Source organism: Chionomys nivalis, chromosome 20, assembly GCF_950005125.1.
Source record: "Chionomys nivalis chromosome 20, mChiNiv1.1, whole genome shotgun sequence".
In the NCBI taxonomy this organism is placed as follows: Eukaryota; Metazoa; Chordata; class Mammalia; order Rodentia; family Cricetidae; genus Chionomys; species Chionomys nivalis.
Window position 1 is genome coordinate 10343143 of NC_080105.1, and position 17708 is coordinate 10360850.

Sequence of the window (17708 nt, forward strand, 5' to 3'; positions counted from 1 at the left end):
CAAGTATAGTGCCCAGGCGGAGTAGGCATGGGGTGGAGGGAGAGGGAGGAGAGGGCGCTGCTGGTTTGTGCACAGTGCTGTGGGTGTAGGAGCTATTCACTGCCACCACCATCACAGCCCCAGCGCGGAGAGCATGGTGCCTGGAACCGCCGCAGGCGGGTGGAGCGGTGCGTGGTCGCCAGGGGAGGTGGCTCAGCCTCTCCCAGCCGCTCAGCCACTGCGCACGCTTCGCTCCAGGCCTCCTCCCAGTCGTCCTCCTTCTAACAGAGCTTCTGGTTTGTGGAGAGAAGGGATCCCCTGGTGGTTTTACCACACACTAAACCCACACATGTTTCATTCAAGCCATTCACAGCGGCTTTTACTCGGAAGCTATGAGCAACCAGGGAACAAGGGCGGCGGCGCCGCGGAGCCTGCGTGGCTAGAAGCAAGGATATGAACTCCACGTCTATATCCCTAGATATTCCAACCAGCCCGACCTAACCGTCCACCACCCAGGAGAGGGGAGGATCTCAGGACCGGGGGTGCGGGTGGGGATCCCTGGAGAACGTAGAAAGGGCGAGACTCTGCGACCTGCAACAATTGGTATCAGCTGATGCGCATGCTCAGGCCTCAGACTACCCCAGGGAATAGCGACACATTCACAGTCTTAGATTCCCTGGAGCAGCGGCAGAAGAGAAACAGAGTTCACAGGTTTCATTCAGTCCGTGAGAGAGAGGGGTGTAACGTGAGCAGTCTCCAGGCGACCCACTGCCTTTAACATTGACTTTGAAAGCATCCTGCCTGGAGGTGGGAGTGAGGGCAGTTCACCAGAGCATAAGGAAAGCAGCATCCTTGATGTGCTCAGAACTCAGAACTGACAGCAGAGGGAGACCGAACCCCAGCAAGTTGCCCATGCCTTTCAAACCCTGTATAGCCATCATGGTATAGCTAATAAAACAGACAAATGCCCGCCCAATTGAGGGGTAAAAAAGAAGGAAGGAATAACATATTGTAAAATGGAGACAAACGCAACAACAGAATTATCTAAGAATACAAGAGAAAATATGATAATTGTGATAAAGAGCCACAAACTGTATCCTAAGCACTTCGATTTGTGAATATGTGTTTACACGGCAAGGCGGACTCTACGATGAGCTTCAACTAAATATCTGGAGACTGGAAGAGCGTCATAGTTTATAAAGTGGTGTATTACAACACAAGGACCCAAGAAGAGAAAGGTCACATGGGTGGGGAGAGCTGAGAAGATGAAACCAAGACATAAGGCTTCAAGATGAGAACTGGGATGAGGGACACAAATGTGCTCACGCTAATTCATACCTCCAGCTTCCAGAATCCATTTTTCCATTGACCCTGATAAACTTGCATGCATTTTTCAGAGCAGTGATACCACACTAATGAACAAATCAATCTGAAAATGTAACAACAGGATTAATTTTACAGAAAAAAAACTCCACAAAATAGCTCAAGGAATAAAAATTGAAGAAACAGTAAGCCATCACATTCAAGAGACCAAATCAGTTATCAATGTGTACTCATAAGAAAGTGCTGGGCCTTCATATAGTCTTGGGACTAAATGTACATTTGTGCAAAATGTTTGAAATGTACTGAGTTCTCTTTAAAAGCCACAGTGACATTATAATTAGTCAACATCAATCAGTGAAAAATAAATTCCAAATTAGGACCTATAAGATCCACATTCATGTGTACATTCCTCAATTCATTTATATAAGTTAATTGTCCCAAATTAGTTAAATAGTTAGCAAAATATTCTGGGTAGGTTCATTAGAGCAGATCAGTGAACAAATTAAAGTTATCTTCTCACTGAAGTTGACTTCTTTTGGTAGAGACCTAGTAAACAGATAAATACCGTGCATTGTGTTTTATGTTAGATGGTGTGCTATAGAGAAAGGAAGACTAAGACTAAAGAAATAGAGTTGTAGCTAGAGAAGGGTCCCATTCGGTGGATACACAGGATCTGGGTGTCCCTTCCTAGATGACAGGACTGTTAAAAGTAGCATAAGTGATCACAAGATGTTCAATTACCCAAGGTAACAGTAAACAGAGAAATATGCACAAACTTATACAGGAATTTGTTGCGTACTAGCATAACAAATGATGGGGATCTTTGAAGAAGTCAGCAAATGGTCTCAGGAAAAGTTGACAGGCTTATTTTCTTTCCTCGTGCTACCTATGAAACCCACATCAGATTAAAGACCTAGATACAAACATTAAGTATTTAAGGCTTAGAGAAGGATAGTTAAGACATCGTCATCACCGGATCACAGTAAGAACAGCTTTGTTAAACTTGATAGAATAAAAGAAAATGACAACAAATATGACTACAGTAGGGTTTTCCCATTTCTGAGTTAGTAAGGCCATGATCTCTACTTCCACAGGTTGGAACTGCAATGTGTTTGGGAGTATTACGCGGTCCTCATATTGTGCACCAGGTAAAGAAAAACCTAGCTTTAGTTGGTCTTAATGGTCAGAAGCACTTCTATGGTACAAGATCACAGCCGCCATGAGAAATCTGATATAAATTCTATGTGAGGACATTTCCAGAACAGTTTAGGTCAGGCGGAAAGATGACCCTGAACATAGGCAGTACCATTTCATGGTTTGCAGTTATAGACTGGATAAAAAGGAAGAACCCAGCTGAGCACCAACATTCCTTTTTCTCTGTGAAAAAGATGTGCCTGAGACCTCACTCCCTGCCACAATAAACTGCCTCTCCTTTAAACTGTGAGCCAAGATAGACTCCAACTCTGTTCCATGCCCCTAAAGAGACTGCCAAAGGATGTTCTTACATGTCCTAGAGCCAACAGAAGGGTGTAATATGTAATTTTTGAAATTTTCCCTGGGACTAAGAGGAGCAAGTATTGCAACATGGTCCAGGAATGCTGTGACATTGTTGTCTACCTTTCTGTATTTTCCTTAAAAGATGACATCCTATGAAGTGCTTCATAATCTTATTCTTGTGTTGATGCTCAGACAGGAAGACTGAGCCAGCAGCCTCAAAAAGCAAAAGTGATAAGGGAAAAAAAAACTGAAAAAGAGATGGTCAAGAGACAGAGGCCCACACTGGAGCACCGGACTGAGCTCCCAAGGTCCTAACAAGGAGCAGAAGGAGGGAGAACATGAGCAAGGAAGGCAGGACCACAAGGGGTGCACGCACCCAGAGATAGTGGGTCTGATCTAATGGGAGCTCAACAAGGCCAGCTGGACTGTGACTGAAAAAGCATGGGATAAAACCGGACTCTCTGAACATGGCGGACAATGAGAGCTGATGAGAGGCCAAGGAAAATGGCATGGGGTTTTGATCCTACTTCATGTTCTGGCTTTGTGGGAGCCTAGACAGTTTGGATGTTCACCTTCCTAGACCTGGATGGAGTGGGGAGGACCTTGGACTTTCCACAGGGCAGGGAACCCTGACTGCTCTTGGGGCTGGAGAGGGAGGAGAAGAGGAGTGGGGGGAGGGGGAGAGGGGCGGGAGGAGGGGGAGGGAAATGGGAGGCGGGGAGGAGGTGGAAAATTTTTTTTCAATAAAAAAAAAGAGATGGTCAAGAAGTAAAATATGGAATTTCACGAAAGGTAAGTCCCAAAGGACAAGCAAAATGGAGAAAGCGCTCAACATGAGCTTGTTCAATAACTGCAAATAGAAATACAAATAAAAACATGCTTCTTTTAAACTGTAAATAAATAAATAAAAAAGGAAGACAATTTCATTTGAGAGTCTGGAAAGAAAATGAGAACTCACGGGCTGCTGTTGAAGGAGAAAGTAATTTGTCAATATCTTAAAATATTGAAGGTTTATATCCTATGAATTCAAAACACAAGGTCAAGAATAGAAACTTGCGGAGCTCTTGTGTGTCTTACAACGATTCCTCCCACTTATTTCTATGAGCAACAACAACAGCCAGAATTCCAAGAAAATAATGTAAATGACCACCAAGATAGGAATGGACATTTTCATTAGAGTGTATGCAATGAAAACAAACTAAACGTGCATGTCATATCAACCTGACAGAATGAATATAAGAGAAAAGGATCAGGATTCGGTGGGTTTGCTATACTGTGCCAGCATTTGGGTTATGCATATTATAAGATGTAGATAGAAAGGACATATCTTTGTTTTGATCATTAGTCTCTTCAGAAGTAGGTGAATGGTGATGGGATGTGAAGAACCTTCTATTGTAATTAAAGTATATTTTTAAGAATTCCAAAACAATATCTAGGTTAATTGTAGACTAGGAAAAAAAATGCCAGAATAAAGTCTGTGGTACTATTTTCCCTCTCACTCTCAAATTACCATGTAAACAATTTTTCTGTTCTTCTTCCTCTGGATCAGATTAAGTGTGTCACTACCTTCCATATTATTCATAAAGGAATAGAGGCTGAACATATAGGGAGAAAACCCCTTTATGTCCTTCCTAGAAGCTCTAGCTGGCATCATTAAAGTGGTGGAAGACAGTTCCCAAGTAGACAGTTATGAGTCGGTGGCTTATGCAAACACCAGAGGGATGCTTGTGTGAATCTGCACACCTCCTCCCTTTCCCCAAGCATCCCCTCCTCCACCTCAACAATGATGCCTTCCTGTTTGGATGGATGCCATGTCCTAGCTCCTTCAGTTTCACAGTGACCATGAAAAAAGCCATGGGGAGGCACAATATCAATTTTTTTAGAAAAATGTAATTTTTTTCCTAAAACACAAGGATACAAATAGTTGCTATCAGATTTGCTCACACAATTTATTATATTAATAAATTAAGTGGATATGAAATTAAGGCTGATATAAAATATAAAAATTCAATGGCATTGTTAATCCAGATATTTGTAATTCTTAGCAGAATTTAAACACCATTAAGAATATATAAGCCTTAATGGGCAATGTGTATGATAAACAAAAGTTTGAAGCAATAGGTTTATTTTCTATGAAAGTTTAGAAGACATTCAAAAAAGAAGTAAAACAAACACCTTTCAAATGAATTCTCAAGGTTTCTCACGGTTGTTGCTATAATTTTAAAAATAGGAAGAGTCATAGCTCATCTATTTCTGAAGTTTCTACATTAAAAGTCAATATCAGAAAAGAAGTTAGCTATTCAGTGTCTGAATTAGAGCAGAGGTCATTTATCTCTACATAAAGGACTAGCTTTGGTTATGGGTATTTTTCCTGTCAGCATTCCACAAGCTTTGTATTACATAGTATTGAGCTTTATAAAAATGAATACATGCAAATTATTACATGTCTCAGTATTTCTATGAAATCTATTATGCTCCATTTAGTGTCTGATTTGCCAAATAAAACATATTAAAGTAAATTACTACTTCAAATTTTAAGATACATCATTGAACAGAAAATAATTTATGCAGTGGTCAAATACCTTTTCCCTTTATGCTTCAAATAATTAATAAAACTCTATACTCACAAGAGGACTTTTAATATGCTGCCAATAGATCATTATCCGAGAATCAACTGTCCTATTTTGATTTTGACATTTATTACGGAAAATTCTCTTTGTCCTTAGTTATCAATTATTACTTCGCAAAGCTTCATTCACATACCTATTATTCTATTATTATCTTTCACGTATGAAATATTATTTAGAATTAATAGAAAAATATTTTTGTCAGAGATATAACATCAATATAATTATATCTTTATTTTAAAGATCAAGATTATTTATATTTGGAGGCATCCCGAGGCACACACGATTCTATCTCAAAAGGAAAACAAATAACATATTATTTATTTATTTATTTATTTTTTATTGTTTATTTATTTATTAAAGATTTCTGCCTTCTCCCCGCCACCACCTCCCATTTCCCTCCCCCTTCCCCATCAAGTCCCCCTCCCTCATCATCCCTAAGAGTAATCCAGGTTCCCTGCCCTGTGGGAAGTCCAAGGACCACCCACCTCCATCCAGGTCTAGTAAGGTGAGCATCCAAACTGCCTAGGCTCCCACCAAGCCAGTTTAGATGCTGAAAAAGCATTCGACAAAATTCAACACCCCTTTATGATGAAGGTCTTGGAGAGATTAGGGAAAAAAGGATCATACCTAAATATAATAAAAGCTATTTACAGCAAGCCGACAGCCAACATTAAATTAAAAGGAGAAAAACTCAAAGACATCCCACTAAAATCAGGAACACGACAAGGATGTCCACTCTCTCCATACCTCTTCAATATAGTGCTTGAAGTTTTAGCAATAGCGTTAAGACAACATAAGGGGATCAAGGGGATTCGTATTGGAAAGGAAGAAATAAAATATTTTTAAATAAAAATTATACTTTATGGCATAAAAACAATTAGTTCTTGGACTACATAAAATATGTTTGCCCCATAATACTACACTGTGCAAAAAGCCAAAATGCAAAAAGAAGCAAAACTGAAGATGAATTAACATGTACATGACCAAATATTTCCAACTTTTTTATGGATGCAAATGCTTAAGAGATATGGCCTCTTTTCTCTTTGAAAATCCAAAGAGAAACAGATAATTTGATACTTACTCAGCCTTGAACCAATCATCATCTAAACAGGAGCCCAGAGCATCTTAGGCTTCAGTTTGTCAGGGTTGCACAAGTGACAGATTGTCTCTAGCAATTACACTGCTTTAGTTTTAGTCCTTATGTTCTACAACATCATTGTAGATAGAATTTTGCAAGAATTATCCAGAAGAATTGCAATATTAAATACATTTTGCTTCTTTCTCTTTCTATGTGGGTTCAAGTGCAGGTTCTGTCAGTAAGATTGTTCTTAAGACTTTTCAAAAACAAATCATTGTATTCTTCTGTTGCTCTGGCTCTGTCAAGCATTTTGCTTGAGTGAGTTGATATTATACAAATTCAAAGGTAGCACAAGCCACACTGCAGAAGCAGGAGTCATTGAGGAAAACAACAAAGACGTGGCTAGTTTGAATCTTCAGCAATGTGACTGGAATACAACCTTTATATAATAAGCTGGTGGGGACGGGCATTCATTTGTAGATGGAAAGGCTAAGAGTGAGCTAAGTTGGCACAGAACTGAACCGTGATTACAGCAGTGACTTGAGTCTCTTGGCAACCTATTCAGTTTTAGCGATGGTAAATAAATCAATGAACACATCTAAGCCTTGCACCTCGACTCTTCTAGCAATTGTTTTCTTGATTCATAGTTGAAATATAAATGGTACAAGCATGAGGCTTGCTTGTGAGCATTGTAAAACTCTATTCTAAAGGGAGATCAACAAAAGGAAAAGGTGCTCAGCATAACCCTCCTGATTCGCTTTCAAGTTTGTTAGGCTTTAGTCCGGAATATGTTCTCTGCTGGAGCTGAGAGTCAAAAGAGGGCCAATCATGGTAAGTGCTCATGTGGGTAGATCTGCTTTATATTACATTTTAATCCACTCAAGATATGGAGAGGGAACAACTGGGTAGTATTACAACAGCAAATTGACTTATCATAGAAATCTTGAATATTAAATTCAAAATTTTCAAGTTTGGACAAATGGGATCAAATTAAGATGACTATTTGCATTGCAGATACATAGGACAACTCTTTTTATTTTCAGGTTTCTCTGCACAGGCTTTTAAACTGGTTCTTGAGGTCTTTATGTCATGTGTGTCCCTTCAGGAACTCAGCAGCCTTCCTGAGAAGCTGTTTATATAGAAAAGAAAGGGCCTTTTCCTCCCGTGTCAGACCACACACCCATGACTTAGACTAATGACCCTGAGACATTCTATTCTTTAAAGACGTAACTGTGGTGATTTCAGGGTATCCAGAGGGTGGCCAGCTGGGTAGTGAGTGTAGAGCACTTTCCTCTCCTAGATTTCAAAGTGCTTTTTAGTTCAATGGGAGAGAGAGGGAGGGGGGCAGGAAAATGGAGAGGGAGAGGGAGAGAGAGAGAGGTTATCTACCATAAAACATCCACCAATATTAGATTTCATAACAGAATTTTATTTGAGAAATAAATTTAAATGTAAAAGAAAATAAAAAGTAGTAAGATAGTATATCTCATTCATTTCTAAGATAAAAAATACTGAGAGTCAAGTCTATGGGGTTACCTTCTTAATTATTTATAATGCCAGCCTAACAAAAAGAAAGGAAGGGAGGGAGGGAGAGAAGAAGGGAAGGAAGAAGGGATGGAGAAAAAAACACTAAAAAGCCACCAAGGTGTTGAGAATAAAGTTGTCTAAAGTTGTACAGACTTCCTGCTGAAGGTGCTTGAATGCAGATATTGAAGTGGAAGGAGGAGGAAGCCATGTAATTTCATTTACAGTCCTCTCCTTTTACAAATTATATTATTTTTAAAATCTGTTAATGACATTGGTGGAAAAGGATTGATCCAGAAAAGACTGGGAGAAGAAAAGATGGAGCATATGGAACCACAAACTTTTAATTAGCATCATTAGATAGAAAGGGAATTTCTATCCCTTAAGAAATGCTAACATTTTAATTTCAGTACAGTTGGTAATTAGGACAATGTTGTTTAGTCTAGAAGCTCAGTTGGGCTAAATCTGATGACCTTTACACTTACATGAATCTTTTTATTCAACAATACTTACTTTCCACCTCGGTACAGTGTGGTATTGTGCAATATACGCATCAGTGAGTGGTGAACATAGCCATCCCAGCCAGAATCCTCCATGATCTCCTGAAATACAGAACTCATAAAGCATGGGCACTTCCTTAGGAGATATAATTTGAGAAATTAGCTGCAGACTAGAACAAGGGATGCTGAGAAGACAATAAAATGATCTTGCAAAGACTGGAGGCCAGCACATAGAGACGCCCATGAAAGAGAGAATTTTAAGCTGAGGGTTCTAAGGTTTCTAAGGATGGGAGGAAGAAAAGAGAGCGCGCAATTGTTTCAACAAATGACAGGATAAAGCTAACGAAGTAGCAAGAGTGCGGTGAGGCTCAGGATAGAGGAAGAGGTGGCAGAGAGTCTTTTAGGAGTGAACTCACAAGTGTTAATATTTAACCAGGAGCAGGGGCTCACAGGCTGTCCTATGGAGTTCTTTGCAGCAGTAGAACACAACAGGCTGTAAAGAAATATTTGGGCTCAAACCAGCCTTTCTCTCTACTTTCTGATACAGCTTTGTTCTTTCTTCCTGAATTCTGGTTTGCTTTGTACACCAAGCATGTGATAACATATACCTGCCAACACTTCTTATTTAAGCTTTGAAAAAGCCAGTCATAAAAGAAAAAGAATGGCCTAATTATTTAGTTAGGGGCTCAACATTGTCACATGACCATCCCTGGACTTTTCGTGTATAGTCAGAAATGTGCAAGGCTAAACTGCAACGGCTTGTATGGGTTCCATCACAGCTGTGCTATGCAGAGAAGCACATTCACAGACAGAGCAATTGTGAGGCTTTTCCCGGGAGGAGGAGGTCTGAGCCTCCACTTCATAAGGAGGACATTTGGGGTCCAGCCCCAAGAGCCTCCTCAGTCTTCAAACTGGACACTAGAGCAAGCAAAAGGAACTTAGGGTATTCTGAGGACAAATAAATTCTCTCACATCATGCTGTTCCTAACGAGTTAATTTACTCTTCTGCTTCTATTCTAATTTTCCTGTCTTAATTATAATTCTTCCCAGCTTCTATTCCTCTAGCCTGCAAACTCTCTTTTCCCATGTGGGGCTTGAAGCAATGATAATAATTACAAGAGGTACTTCTCACTGGTCGAAAGGATATTACTAGGGTAAGCGATAAGGAGCTTAGCCATTTACCATAGCAACACAAGGGTTCAAGTTTACAGGAGTAAGACTGATGAGACTGGGAGGGAGGGGGCACAGTGTCTAGTGACAAACTTTGAGACATAAGTCTATTTCAGTAGGCTTGGCAAATGAAGACTGGGAATGCTTTTTCATAGGGTGCGTTGCATAGTAACCTATGTTAGACACCTGCGACTTTGACCTTGTGCATAGCTGTGAACTTTTAAAGTGTGATGCATTTATACAAAGCCTTTGGTCTAGTTTGTACTTACTCTAAAGTAAAAGTGAGACAAGCTGATTTTGTGCCATTAGTCTAACCAAAAGGGAGCAAATCAGGCTTTTGATTGTCTATAGTCCTTGTGGGACAATAGATCTAGTTACAAACCATGTCCTAGTATATTTTCTATACCAAAATTATACACATAAATGAAAAGACATCTTCCTGGCCACACACGGATATAGGTGCCCATAAGCTTGAGATACAATCATGAGATTACATAAACACAACACAGTAAGTTACACACTACAGTGCAGATATTGGAGAGACACCAAGCTTTTTTTTTTTTTACTTTTTATTGTTTATTTATTTATTAAAGATTTCTGCCTTCTCCTGGCCACCACCTCCCATTTCCCTCCCCCTCCCCCATCAAGTTCCCCTCCCTCATCATCCCTGAGAGTAATCCGGGTTCCCTGCCCTGTGGGAAGTCCAAGGACCACCCACCTCCATCCAGGTCTAGTAAGGTGAGCATCCAAACTGCCTAGGCTCCCACAAAGCCAGTACGTGCAGTAGGATCAAAAACCCATTGCCATTGTTCTTGAGTTCTCAGTAGTCCTCATTGTCCATTATGTTCAGCAAGTCCGGTTTTATCCCATGCTTTTTCAGACCCAGGCCAGCTAGCCTTGGTGAGTTCCTTATAGAACATCCCCATTGTCTCAGTGTGTGGGTGTACCCCTCGCGGTTCTGAGTTCCTTGCTCGTGCTCTGTCTCCTGCTCTTGATTTGGACCTTGAGATTTCAGTCCGGTGCTCCAATGTGGGTCTTTGTCTCTGTCTCCTTTCATCGCCTAAATGTTTTTCTTTGGGTTCACCTTCTTAATTAGCTTCTCTAGGACCACGCATAATAGGCTCAAGGTCGCCTATTCATGGCTAGAAACCAAATATGAGTGAGTACATCCCATGTTCCTCTTTTTGGGTCTGGCTCACCTCACTCAGGATAGTGTTTTCTATTTCCGTCCATTTGCCTGCAAAATTCAGGAAGTCATTTTTTTTTTACTGCTGAGTAGTACTCTAATATGTATATATTCCATACTTTCTTCATCCATTCTTCCATTGAAGGGCATCTAGGTTGTTTCCAGGTTCTGGCTATTACAAACAATGCTGCTATGAACATAGTTGAGCATATACTTTTGTTGTATGATAGGGCATTTCTTGGGTATATTCCCAAGAGTGGTATTGCTGGGTCCAGGGGTAGGTGGATCCCGAAATTCCTGAGAAACCGCCACACTGTTTTCCAAAGTGGTTGCACAAGTTTGCATTCCCACCAGCAATGGATGAGTGTACCCCTTTCTCCACAACCTCTCCAGCAAAGGCTATCATTGTTTTTTATTTTAGCCAGGCTGACAGATGTAAGATGGTATCTTAAAGTTGTCTTGATTTGTATTTCCCTGATCACTAGGGAAGTTGAGCATGACCTTAAATGTCTTTTGGCCATTCGAACTTCTTCTGTTGAGAATTCTCTGTTCAGCTCAGTGCCCCATTTTTTAATTGGGTTGATTAGCCCTTTACGGTCTACTTTCTTGAGTTCTCTATATATTTTGGAGATCAGACCTTTGTCTGTTGCGGGGTTGGTGAAGATCTTCTCCCAGTCAGTGGGTTGCCTTTTTGTCTTAGTGACAGTGTCCTTTGCTTAACACTATCCTGAGTGAGGTGAGCCAGACCCAAAAAGAGGAACATGGGATGTACTCACTCATATTTGGTTTCTAGCCATGAATAGGCGACCTTGAGCCTATTATGCGTGGTCCTAGAGAAGCTAATTAAGAAGGTGAACCCAAAGAAAAACATTTAGGCGATGAAAGGAGACAGAGACAAAGACCCACATTGGAGCACCGGACTGAAATCTCAAGGTCCAAATCAAGAGCAGGAGACAGAGCACGAGCAAGGAACTCAGGACCGCGAGGGGTACACCCACACACTGAGACAATGGGGATGTTCTATCAGGAACTCACCAAGGCCAGCTGGCCTGGGTCTGAAAAAGCATGGGATAAAACCGGACTTGCTGAACATAATGGACAATGAGGACTACTGAGAACTAAAGAACAATGGCAATAGGTTTTTGATCCTACTGCACGTACTGGCTTTGTGGGAGCCTAGGCAGTTTGGATGCTCACCTTACTAGACCTGGATGGAGGTGGGTGGTCCTTGGACTTCCCATAGGACGAGGAACCCAGATTACCCTTAGGGATGATAGGGAGGGGGACTTGATGGGGGAGGGGGAGGGAAATGGGAGGTGGTGGCGGGGAGAAGGCAGAAATCTTTTATAAATAAATAAACAATAAAAAAAATCATTATTCATTTAGATCTGCTCAGACACAACATGATTACAGACAGGAATCCAACAAGGTAGATAAATGCAAATTTTATTCATAATCTGAAAATGCAATTTAGGTGAATGTGTTTGCTTATACTTATTTGAAGCTAGCTAATGTAGTGTTTTGAAAAATTTAAATTAACAGTAGGTGTCCATAACTTATAGTTAAGAGTGATTAATGTGCAAAACAACATTTTAAAAACCTAATAACAAGTCTCTCACCTTCTATCAGAATTAGGCATTCACTTGAAAGAGGGAGAATGTCATCATTTTTCACAAAATGAACAGCGACCTGACGTCCTCCTTGGCCTTTAGTGGACCAGACTTTTGAGTCATACAGTCACGTATCCTGCAGCTTGGTATTTAGAGCTTTACTTGAAGCATCTTGTAAAATTTTATCCAAACTGTCCTCATATGGAACTTCTTGCCTAAAACCATTAGTAATGAAGTATCAGAAAACAATAGATGGATATGCCCAAAATTCCAATTTAATAAAGTACTAAAGTTAAAAAAACAAAAACAAAAACCCTTAGGGGTTGCTCGATGATTAAAAGCACTTGCTATTCTCGCATATACCCAAGTTTATTTCCCAGCACCCACTTGGAGCTACACAACCACCCATGATTCCTGTCTGAATCCTGTGGGCATCGGGCATACACATGGTGCACAGACACACATGCAGGTACAACACTAAAACCCACAAAATAAGTGAATACAGAACAAAATTAAAACACTATTTTACATAAAGACTAAATCAGGTAAGCTTTCTTAAACTCAGAAGACAATCCACTTCACAGATTTAACGGATTTTACTCAATAGGTATTTGACATTTTATGGCTTGGTAAATCCTAACCATAAACAGACTTAGACTGCATCGGTGTTGGCAAACACCTGCCATGGAGCATGTGTAGAAGTCAGAGGACAATTTCCTACCACGTGGGCACTCAAGTCATCAGGCTTGGCAGCAGACATAGTTACCTGCTGTCCTAGGCCCAGGACTGGTTTAGAGTCCAAGCTTAGTCGTTCCCAGTACCAATCTGCTGTCTTATACCATCAGCTCTATCTTCATCCCAGTTAATTCCACTGCCACAGGGAGCCTACTTTAAAACAGTGTTAACTTCACTTATTGTTAATAATAAGTCATATAAGTCACATGAGTTTTCATAGAGTAGAAATGGCATGGCTTGGAATCAAAAGGTTTAAGTCCTTGTCCCGATTCTGTCCCCAGCTGTGTGTAACTTCAGGCTGTCTTACATTCTCTAAGATGTTTTCGTTCAAGATCATATGGGTAAAAAACAGACTCCTTGAGTTTTATGAAATGGGATTTAAGGATTGAATTTCTCTGAAAACATAATAATCTCAGATTTTGTAAGGTAAACCACACATACATTATTATGTGGACATTGTGCAGGTGTGTTTTTACAAGACAGTGCACTAGAGTTTCAGCTTCATAAATGCCCAGTGTGCATGTTCATGCAGTAACTGTATTTCCCAAAATATCATTTTCTATGTTTCAAGGAAAGATGGTACATTATATTGAAAGGACTAATAGGAGATAAAGTTTATGATCTAAACATGTTTTGAGATGAATACTGTTAAGTTCCAAACCTGGGACAAATGGCTGAGGTGCCCATTTAACATCAAAGCTAGACCTGGCAGCCAGGTTCTCCCAGCATCCCTCAGTCCCTACCTGTTACATACCCTGCCCTCTAGCCCTCTACCCTGAACTCTCCAGCCCAGTGCTGCCCTTCCCTGGAGGCTCTTCAGTATTTAATCTAGACATTTTGCTCACTTTCCCTTTTTAAACCTTTAAACTGCAAGCAGCAGCAGCTGATGTCCTCCCCTCTGCCTTCACCTCCCCATGACTCACAGGGCTCAGTCTGGTCATCCCATGAGGGACTCTGCCAGATATCTCTTCCTCTGTGCTCTCCCATATACCTGTAGTAAACATTCTCCTCCACAGTACCTAGAGCAGTCATGTCCTTTCCTTTTTAGTTCTTTTTTTTTCATTCAAATATGTATTAATAAGATTATAAAAGGGGGCTGGAGAGATGGCTCAGAGGTTAAGAGCATTGCCTCCTCTTCCAAAGGTCCTGAGTTCAATTCCCAGCAACCACATGGTGGCTCACAACCATCTGTAGAGGGGTCTGGTGCCCTCTTTTGGCCTGCAGGCATATAAACAGACAGAATATTGTATACATAATAAATAAATAAATAAATATTTTTAAAAAAGATTATAAAAGGTCTCATAATTTTACGTATTCACATAATAACTGTTTAGAATGAAGACACCACACTTAACTATATTACCATTATTAAACATAACAGAAAATTTTCAGTTGTGTGTATTCAACCTACGAAAATTTGAATTTCAAGCCTGAAAATAACAACTATTTCAAGTCAGCAATGGTGGCACACACTCTTAATCCTAGCACTTGGGAGACAGAGGCAGGTGGATCTCTGTGAGTTTGAGGCCAGCCTGGTCTACAAGAGCTAGTTTCAGGGTGGACTTCAAAGCTACAGAGAAACCATGTCTCAAAAAACTAAAAAGAAAAGAAAAAAAAAAGAATGACTCAAAAGGATTTTCTTTGTAGAAATTAGTACTTTCCCTTCAAATCATCAGCATTTTTAAAAATACTACAAATCAAATCATGATGTGCTCATTTTAATACTTAAACCCCTTCTCTCTGTCTCTCTCTGTCTCTTTGTCTCTCTCTGTCTCCGTCTCTGTCTCTCTCTCTGTTTCTCTCTCTCTCACACACACACAGGCATACATATATACAAACAACAAACAATATGGCATGATTTTTTTTTAAATTTTGGGAAATACTTACAATGAAAGACATTTAGGACAAAAAAGTTTAACAGACTGGAAAAGTCTTCTGGGCATATATGATCTCAGTTTTGCATGGATTCGATATTGTTGAGGAGCTTTTTGCTTCAAAATGGCACAAATTGGTGTTTTCATTAAATACTGGTGATCTGTAAGTACTGTAAAGAATTTTTACATTCAATCAGAATAAATAACGTATGGGCGTCTTAGCTGTGCTTGGCTAAGCAAAGACGTATTATAAAATCAGTCTCAGCTACAGTTACTAAATATGCACCTAAGGCCCACAGACAGTGCCAGGCACAGAACAGACCCCCGCAGACTACAGAATAGCTGTGGGCCACTGTAGCACGTGGAATCTGATTAAACACTGCATGGTTACATCTTTATACCATTAAATACTATGTTTTATGTATTTTTATATGGAACTAATAGAAATTTCTAGTAACTTCTAATTTATGCAAAACAGGAAGGTTTATTTCAACAAGAAAATAAATGTTAACCTTTGCAAAATGTGAAACAGTTCACTGCCCACCTTGGAGACAACTCGCTAGGCAACAGCTTACATTCCAATTTATAGTTCATCAAACAAATGCTAACAAAACACATTCACTAAAAATTATCTGCCACACAGGCTCTTGTCCTGGGTATCTCAAATTCAAGAATTTATTGAACTTTCCTTCATTTAAGAGTTAGAATGTGAGAACGGAACTGGTCATTAGGGGAACCCAATTATCACAGACGTGCTCAGTGTGCGAAAGAAAAGGAATTCATTTTCTAAGTAGGAAAGGGAAGTAGGAGAGGGGGAAGGAGGTGTGGGAGAAAGGAAGCAATCAGAGTTACAACAGAAGAACAGCACAAGGAAATGCCTGCGACATATAAAACTGGAAGGCTGGGGATCGGGGACTGAGTTTACACTAAACAGCTCTTCCTCGGCCCCTTAGACACTGTTCTAAGTAACACTCTCCTACTTAGGAAACAGAACTGATGCACAAGCCCTACAACCCCCGAACAATCAGGAACATTACTTCTATACATAGATTAAATCCAACAAAACCCTCAAGGAATATATTTTTCTCATGTGGCGAATGGCTAAGCTTTGTAGTGAGACACTTGTTCTGTGTAGCCCTGATCAATTTAAAATAAAATGAAATACTGCTGCATTTCACATTGAGGTAATGTTTTTTAAAATAATTAAACTTTGTATTACTTTCAGATTTAAAGCAAAATTGTGAGAACATAAAGCCATCCTGAATATGCTGTTAAGATCCAACAATTGTAACACACTCTTCTCATGATCTACACTTTACAATTTTGTTACTGAATTATTGGCAACAGCTTCCAGAAATTATGGAATTCTCCTGTTTTCTCCTAACAATTACGTCACGAGAACAATTTGTCTCGTTGACAGAGCTGCAGTGTCTGTTTCAAAGACAATACAATTTTAACACTGCTATTTGCTTATCAGATTTTTAAGTTTTCTCTCCCACTGTCTTTACGTTTCTGCTCTAATCCTAACACTGCAGAATACTTGTCCCTCATGTGTTCACATTCCATCTTTAAGTGATCCCCAGTCTGTCTGTGTTTACTTCATGCCACTGACTTGAGAAGGAGACAATTAGTTTGCTGAGTAGCATCATTTTAGATCGGGGTGGTATTTCCTCACACTCAGATTCTAGCCATGAGCTTGTGGCACAGAGATTACATACGTGACACTGGTTCTCAATGCATCCTATGAAGTGGTCTGAGAGAGGACACTGCCCTCCAGGAGAGGGAAACCATGCAGTTGAGTAAAGAATGTCCAGCATAGCCGGGCGGTGGTGGCGCACGCCTTTAATCCCAGCACTCGGGAGGCAGAGGCAAGCAGATCTCTGTGAGTTCGAGACCAGCCTGGTCTACAGAGCTAGTTCCAGGACAGGCTCCAAACCCACAGAGAAACCCTGTATCGAAAAACCAAAAAAAAAAAAAAAAAAGGAAATCACCACACTGACATCCAAAGAGCCTGTACCAGCTTGCATTCCCACCAGCAATGCAGAAGTGTTCCCTTTTCCCCACAACCTCTCCAGCATGAGCTGTCATCTGTGTTTTGGATCTTGACCATTCTTACAGGCGTGAGATGGAATCTCAGAGTTGTTTTGATTTGCATTTCTCTGATGACTAAGGATGTTGAACATTTCCTTAAGTGTCTTTCAGCCATTTTAGATTCCTCTGTTGAGAGTTCTCTGTTTAGGTCTTTACTCCATTTTTTAAAATGGATTATGTGTTCTTTTGGTGTCCAATTTCTTGAGTTCTTTGTATATTTTGGAGAACAGATCTCTGTCTGATGTGGGGTTAGTGAAGATCTTTTCCCATTCTGTAGGCTGTCGTTTTGTCTTATTGGCCATGTCCTTTGCTTTACAGAAGCTTTTCAGTTTCAGGAGGTCCCATTTATTAATTGTTTCTCTCCGTGTCTGTGCTGCTGGGGTCCTATTTAGGAAGTGGTCTCCTGTGCCAGTGCATTCGAGTGTACTTCCCACTTTCTCTTCTACAAGGTTCAGTGTGGCTGGCTTTATGTTGAGGTCTTTGATCCATTTAGACTGGAGTTTTGTGCATG

The 17708-nt window shown here is 40.3% G+C and overlaps 1 pseudogene; it reads right to left on the reverse strand.

Annotated features, from left to right (window-relative positions):
- The window catches only part of LOC130862527 (non-receptor tyrosine-protein kinase TNK1-like), a 414731-nt pseudogene that overhangs the window by 98551 nt on the left and 298472 nt on the right, over positions 1-17708 (reverse strand).